General features: G+C 32.7%; 1 protein-coding gene across 1 annotated transcript in view; it reads left to right on the forward strand.

The window, feature by feature from the left end:
- Positions 1-8,797, forward strand: part of LOC111088563 (platelet-activating factor acetylhydrolase-like) — a 33,982-nt gene that overhangs the window by 8,725 nt on the left and 16,460 nt on the right. The gene's annotated exons all lie outside the window — the stretch shown is intronic.

The raw sequence follows: 8,797 nt of genomic DNA on the forward strand, positions 1-8,797 counted from the left end.
TTCCGAATGTGTGTCTCGTCGTGTACCATCACAAAAAGCGATTAAAGTTTTTTATTTATTTATGCTTGTAATTTATGGGGGCGCCATCAGCAGATGATATGCCCCCGGGGTTATAGTACACTAAACTTTACACATTATATAGGCTACACTAACATGACGTTTAGGCGGTTCGTTTTTTGGGGGGTGGTTAATGTAAGTGTTCCAAAACGTGACATTAATTTCTTAACGACCTAATACATCGAGCTTCTACTAGTTAATCACAACAGACAATGTAACTAATAAAAGGGAATTATTTAAAAGCCAAAATATTATGAATCTGATTCGTTAGTATCAAAAATCACATACATAATATATTGTTTACATGCATTATAAAATCGTGTAGTATTATACACATTGTTGTCATGTTATGGAATACACGTAGTATACAGGATTGTAGTGCTTTTGTGTCTCATCATGATATAAAATCATGAAATTTTATAAATTCAATAAACATAAAATCTAAAAGGCCAATGAGTTTCTAAAATACCTGGTTTTAAAAGTAGAGGACATAACGTTTTTGATAAAATGTTATAAATGAAAATGCACAATAAGAATAGTTTTTATAACTGATTCCGTTAATTTTTATATTCAAAATCTGCATAACTCAGCTTTTGAAATAATTCTATAACATGCTTATCACTGGTTTATTTCAAATTAATATCACCTATAATTATCCAAGAAGTAATCGTTGTTGTAATTGCTTTTACTACACTTCAGTGAGTCCGTGGTATGCATGAATTACACCAGTCATAGGAAAGTTACAGCTTATTTAATTTGTTTTCGGAATATAGCAACTAGATCTCTGTGGCTTTAAAAGCTGTGAAACATAAAAAGACAGTATATATATATATAATTGTGAATAATTTTATAAAGAAACATCGTGTTCACGTGATAGAAATTTAAATCGTTTATTGGTGTCCAACAAATAAATATTGGGGTCCTGCCGTACTAATATTATTTGTAATTGAATGAAAAATAAATGCCATTTTTTCTTACACATGAATGAGCCAAGATTTAAATTTAATTTCCATCTCTTTGTTTTTCGTGTGTGTGTATGTGAATGTGACATTTACTAATGAGTAATTTTAAAGAAAAATATAAAAGTCAGTTTTTCTAAGGTTACAGATCCTTGTCACAATGAAATTATGACATAAGTTGTATTTCAAGACTGAATATCTTGTTTTTCTTATGTTGAATAATTTACGTACTATCATTAACTACAATCTACAACTTACCTACGTTTTATTTAAGAATAGAATATACTGTGAGTTTTTAAATGTTGGTGTATGTTTGAATTATTTTAATGACATATGGATATATATGTATATTTTTTATCATTTATTTTCTGTCAGTGAATGTTCACATATATGAACTATTGTACTTAATTAAATGATAATTGTATTCTGTATTAGAATATATGTTAATAACAAGCCAATTAAAACAATAGAAATATATAATTGGCGTTAACAAATAAAATAAATAATTAATATTGGGTTATTAATCATTGCTCTAAAAATATGATTTGTAAATGACTAAAATAAAATATATGTTAATTACAATTCACTTTACTGAAATGGCGCCACTGACGCGCGCACACACACACACACATATTCATATATATATAATGTTCAGTTATTACTCATACTATCACTTCAACCAAACCTCAAAAGTGAAAAATGAAATAAGATAAGACAGTAAAAACCTTCCTCTCATTCAAAACAACTACACATAATTTAACAGTACAAGCACAATAAGATAATACTTCAAAAACGCACATTTTATGCTTGATTTCTTAACAGTTAATAATTCAGAGATGTGTTTTATTTATTTATTTAAATGTTCCTTTAATTTTTTTGTTCGTACATGTGTTTGATAACAATTATAAATGTTTTTTACGGAAATAAATACACATGTAAATAACTAAGTAAACGAATTATTATTCAAAAATTACCTTGTTTTATGAAAAATCAACAATAAAATATTTTCATTAATATTGGAAACATACAGAGTAATAAACCCAATAAATAATAAAACGAATGTGTTTAGCTTTGAAGCATTTATCTGCCCCCCCAGTAGCACAGCGGTATGTCTGCGGACTTACAACGCTAGAATCCGGGTTTCGATACCCGTGGTGGGCAGAGCACAGATAGCCCATTGTGTAGCTTTGTGCTTAACTTAAAAAAACAAAACAAAAACAAAGCATTTATCTAATAAATACTTAAGTATACTGGGCACTCTTCTGTAATAAAAAAAATCTTAAATTTTGAAATTAGCATACTTATAAATGTTTTAAATACTTTTCAAGTATTTGTTAATAAATAAATATAACAATTTATATTTGTTTTTAAATGTGTAGTTTATAATTTTACAGTGTAAAAAATATGTATTCTGTGAGTAATGGTCTGCCGATGGGAAAGCGATAAGTCTATGGACTTACAACACTGAAATTCAGTGATCGAGTCCCCTCGGTAGACATCGAAGACAGCCCAAATGTGGCTTTGCTTTTAAACAAACAAACAAATAATTGATCACACGTTAGCTTAACACGAAAGTAAATGTGTGCGCACGCAAACTAAAATATCTACTGCTAGCTTAATGAGTCATTACTTCCGTTTATGTGCCTGTAGGTAAGTGTGTGTGTTTTTAATTATGCACAAAGCTACACTAGGGATATCTCTGCTCTGCCCACTGCGAGTATCGAAACCCGATTTTTAGCGTTGTAAGTCTGCAGACATATCGCTGTGCCACTGGGGGCTGTAGGTAAGTTATCAATAATGTGCATCATATATAACAGCTTATAAAAAGTTTAATTACTGTCATACAATTTTCTGTAAGGACACGCCTTTTCAAGACCTACCCTCATTTGCACAATTTACATACCCAAGTAACAAGAGTAACACAAAAACAAATAATTTAGAAATCTGATAGGTAAAAATGACAAACTCAGTATTGACTAACAATGTTTCTGATTGACTGAAGCTTTAAATGATGAAAATAGTTTTATACATGTTATCACCATTGTTAAAATACGTTTAAATCTTTATAACATATGGCAGCAACCAGGCATACAGATGTAATTATAAATAACCCAGGAATTAAACGTTAATGTGATTTTTATTAAAAAGATAAAACTTTCTGAAGAGTTGTTGATTTTTGAGATAACTGGTTATTTCGTAATAAAAGAGAGGTATAACGTAATATTTCACCCATAGCTCTCATATGGCTTGCGATGAACATGATATAAACAAAATAAAAAATATATAGAGCTAATATAGTATATACTTTTATAGTTTTGTAAATATAATTTTTTCTTGATCAATTAAAGCTGGACACTAAATATTTATAATTAAATGTAATTTTCATAGAATTCGAAAGTATCTGGTGAAAAAAATCCGTGATAATATTTAATTTAGACTATAATTTAAGCTTTACGGTCATATTGACCTTATGTGATGAAAGTTAATTTGACGAACATGCAATGTGGTTATTGTTAGTCCCCAAACAGGTATTTTAAACCTACATTTACTACAACTGTTTTTTAATGTATCGTAAACATAGAACGTATGTTAGTTGTTTTTTTATATCGATTATTTTTAGAAATATTCGTTCATAAAATGTAGGTTGCATTCAGTATGAAATAAAGCTAAAACATTTTATTACTAATTAATTAGCTTGAAGCTTGAATATTAAAATGTACAGAGGATGTTCACCCATATTTATTGACTTTCGCGTTAACATGCTCAATAGACATGGCCGTCCGTAATTATGAGATGATCGGCAACGGGGTAAAGAATATGAAAATCATACGGTGCGAAGAGTTTGATGTTTTTTTAATCATTTATATGTAATATAGCATCATAGTGTATACTTATGATGTAAAGTATATTGTAGGTTTTAAAGACTATGCGACATACCTATGAACCTTTTGGCGAACACGGAAAAAGTACAGAGGAATGATAGTAGTAACTGTTGCTTAATTAGTTATAAAATCTACGACTTATTTAAAATCCTGTTTTTATTTCTAATTTTTGTGTTTTGTTCTAAAATTTAAATCAGTATAAGAAAGCATTCTAATCGCTACCAAAAAAAAAAAGAAGAAAAAATTATAATAAAATTAATAAAAATAAAAATAGAAATACAAACTAATAAACGTGGAATCATGTTGCATTGTAAATAATATGGTCGTAATTCAAGCAGCCATTGACATTAAGGTTAATATATGTTTATAAAAATATTGAGTTTAGCTTACATTCGTTTTTCAGTGAAGTTTTGTTTTTGTAAGTAAACGTTGGTTATGCCAACGTGTAATTTCCCAAATAAGATCTCGTTTAATTGTCGTGTCTACTTTATCAGTTTATGGGAACTTATATGATAAAAACATGAAATCTGAAGAGCCAAATAATAATGCTTTATATCGCAGTTATCCCCGTCCCACCAAACATGCTCGCCCTTTCAGTCGGGGGGGGGGGCGTTATAATGTGAGGGTCAATCCCACTATTCGTTGGTAAAAGAGTAGCCCAAGAAATGGCGGTGGGTGGTGATGACTAGCTGCCTTCCCTCTAGTCTTACATTGCTAAATTAGGGACGGCTAGCGCAGATAGCCTTCGTGTAGCTTTGCGCGAAATTCAAAAACAAACAATATCGCAGCTACTGAATTTGTAACAGCACATCTCATTCTGTAACAGGGGTGTGCCTACTTAGGGTTATGTAGTGGAACAGACTTGTATTAGAGAGCTCTGCCATGTATCGGAGATATCAAGATTTAGCCTTTAATACTTTATTTTTTTATATCAAGACTCTCATTGACATGTTTTGAGTACATAAACTATTTAATTTGCGTAATCAGGCGAAGGCAAAACCAACGTTAGATATTTGGAGTATATTATGTGGCCTAGTTCGTAGTTTATTATCATAAGCGGTTTACATATAGTTACACATACTTTAAGGGGAGCAAGGGACTTGTTGGTCTATCCAGGCCGTTCCATGCACTGGACTAAACCTTAAAATAAAACACTCAAAGCCAGCCCTTATCATTTAAATATCTATCAAGTCTTCCCTTAAACTAACCGTATCCATCATATTTGAAGGCAATTCATTCCAAAGGCCAATCACCTCGTTAGAAAAAATATATAGCTATCTTCACTAAAGATAACTCTAAAATCGATAATTGTGTACCCTAGCTCTACCATCCTCACCATTAAGTACGAAAAAAGATAATGCATCATCACGATCAATTCCCTTAAGAACCGTAAACACCTCAAGCAGATCCTCTCTGACTCTTCTTTTTTCAAGAGAAAACAATTTCAAATATCTTAATTCTGTTATGACAAACTTTTCATCACAGGTATCATTCTAGTAGCCATCTTCTGAACCCTTTCGAATAATTCAATGTACTTCCTAAGGTAAGGCGCCCAAGACTGAACACAATACTTCAAATGTGGTCAAACCAATCACCTATACAATGAAAGTATATCCTCTTTTGATTTTTAGTGAATATTTACGTAGATATAACCTAAAATGCTATTCGTCCTAACACTAACAACAGCATATTACTTAGATAGCTTGAAAACACCAAGATCATTTTCGTCCATAACACTGTTAAGGTCATCCCCCTCAAAATTGTTATTCAAATTATGATAACGCACGTGCATTATCTCGCATTTATTATAATTATAAGTCATATGCCTTTTATTCTAACTCACAAATTGATTAAATATTTTTTCAAAGTAGTAGCATATTTCTCACAGCTAGCAACACCCAAAACCTTAATATCAGTAGCAAATTCAAGTAATTTACTTGCCATTCCTTCATCTATCAAAAGGCTTTAACACTGCAGCCCTGAGGTTACCACACTTGTAACATTAACCCAGCTTGAATGAACTCTATTTATAATAGCCCTCTGCTTTCGTCCATCCAGCTACTTCTTCTTATTTAGTTTTCATAAATGACCTGCTCAAAAGGTGGGTTATTAGAATTTAGATATTACTACTTTAATTTCGCTGGTCTATAATGTCCTGTGAAATCAAACTCCTGTAGTAACAGACTCCATCACAACAGTTTTCAATTTTCATTCTTGACTCTGTGCAACCGTTTTCCTGACAAATGCGTTACCTAAGAGAAAAGGTCTTAATTTGGCAAGCCCCTACACGATTTCCTACTGGTGGCTAAAGCTTTTTCGCGTGTTTATAATTTTCGGGTTAACTACAGTACTGGATGTTCCATGCCATCCTCACCTATTTGGCTCAGCATTACTTCTATAGCTGTATTGAATGTATCAGTTTGTATAAAGGTGGCTAACGTCTCCTTATAGCTGTCTAAGATTAATATTTTTTACACGGTTCCTCTTTTAATTTCTTAAAAGCCCTCTCACTGGCCTCCTCTCACACAATATTTTATCTATCATTCAAAGAAAAGATCTAATTCCTTTCTTTGACGTATGTTTCTCCCCATCTCTAATATTTTTTACTCTTGTCTCTACAGTGGCAATTAATCCTTTACCCGCCAGGTAACCTAGATATCCTAAGCAGTTTACCACAAGCTCGCATTTACCTGTTTTTTCTTTTAAGCCTTTTTAACTAAATCTGCCCAGTACTCTCTCAACGCTTCTAGGCGCTCATCCCAATTTTTGGTGTGTATGCGAAAGCCATCTATGTAAGCTGTGACTGACTCCCGTAAGACGTTATCCATTAACCTCTGAAATGCCACTGGAGCATTATTTGCTCCAATGGGCATTACATTAAATTCAAATAATCATAAAGAGTGGAAAACTCTGTTTTTCTGCTTTCGATAAATCACTTTTACAAATTTAACGTGCTTAGATAACTTCATTCATCATGTTATCCATATGAGGTAACGGGTAGAAATCGGTGATGGTAACTGCATTCAACCATCTCACATCAATACAGAACACTACCCCATCAGTATTAGGTACTAACACTACAATAGATGCTTTTTGTTTTTGTTTGTAATCAAGCACAATGGTGATGGTAACTGCATTCAACCATCTCACATCAATACAGAACATTACCCCATCAGTATTAGGTACTAACACTACAATAGAGTGCTTTTTGTTTTTGTTTGTAATCAAGCACAAAGCTACACAATGGGCTATCTGGGCTCTGCCCATCACGGGTATCGAAACCCGGATTCTAGCGTTGTAAGTCCGCAGACATACCCCTTTGCCACGGGGGGGGGGGCACAATAGATGCATAAGGGCTAGAATATTTCCTAATTCTTCCTCCTTTATTTCTTTAATTTAATTGAATTCTTTATCTGAACTTGCAGAAATCCCTCAAATGGTATGGAACTCTCTGTTTGGGTTTATTTATTGCAATATTGGAGGTTTCTTTGATCGCGTGTTGAATTAATCAAGTCTGTCATGTCTTATCATCAAATAAACACTTATAACCTCTCTCACTCTTACACACTTCCTCTTCTTGCTTAAAAATTAATCTTTTTCGATATGTAAATAGACAAAAAAAAAAAAAGGACAACATCATACCCCAGTGAACAGGATTTTTCTGCACTAATACTTTTAGCATCATTTTAAATGTCCCATTTGCTCACTCACATATCCCATGTTTTGGGGGGTCTATAAGGAGTAATGTGTATAATTTTTCTTCCTGCCGCCTTCCATAATTCCTACAATGTTTTCGATTGACAACTTCTACCTAAATTTGATAAGAATTCCTCAGGAGGCCTGATCCCTTAGAATATCACTATCAGCTCTCGCACTATTTTCTCTTTACCCCTAGAACCTATTGCTACTGCTTCTGAGCTGCTGAGCTTTCACCTAATAAACATTCCTCTAAATAGCTTTTCTGAAAATCAAATTAAGACCATGCTGGATTTTACTGCTAAGAATTCACAGTTCCTGTTCAACAACACCTTGTATGAACACATAGATGGCGTTGCGATGGGCTCCCCACTAGGTCTAACTTTAGCTAATGCATTTCTCTCTTATTACGAACAGAAATGGTTAACTTTAGGCCTGTTCTATACGGAAGGTATGTGGATGACACTTTTATTCTTTTTAATAACAGTGATCAATGCTCAACATTTTTAGAATACCTTAACTCACAACATCCTGCCATTAAATTTACATGTGAGGTTGAAAATAATAACAATTTAGCTTTTTTAGACATGCTCATTAACCGTAATGCTAATGGATTTTCCACACCAATTTACCGAAAAAAGACGTCCACTGGTCTCCTTACACACTTTGATAGCTTTATTCCGTTTACGTATGAACGAAACCTTGTTACATGCTTACTAAACAGAGCTTACATCCTGTGCTTCACATATCTTAATCTACACTCTGAAATTTCGTTCTTACATGATATCATGAAACGTAACTGCTACCCACAACACTTATTAAACAACATTACCAACACCTTCCTAACAAAGAAACTCACAAATTCCATTAAGATACCAACTGTACCCAAACTTACTATATACTCGTGTCTTCCCTATAGTGGCAAACAAAGCTTAAATTAAAAAAAATCAACTTAAACACATACATGGTCGTTACTATCCACAAATGGATTTCAGATTTGTTTTTAAATCCACATCACGCATAAATTTTTTTCCCTACTAAAGATCTCCTCCCCATTTCTTATTGTTCCTGGCTTGTCTATTTTTACACGTGTGGAGACTGTAAGGCTTCCTATATTGGCAAAACCAAACGCCATTTAAAAGTCAGAGCCTATGAACATGTGGGAATTTCCATCAAAAACGCAAAAAAAAAAAAAAAAATGAG

This window comes from Limulus polyphemus, unplaced genomic scaffold (assembly GCF_000517525.1).
Source record: "Limulus polyphemus unplaced genomic scaffold, Limulus_polyphemus-2.1.2 Scaffold3, whole genome shotgun sequence".
NCBI lineage: Eukaryota > Metazoa > Arthropoda > Merostomata > Xiphosura > Limulidae > Limulus > Limulus polyphemus.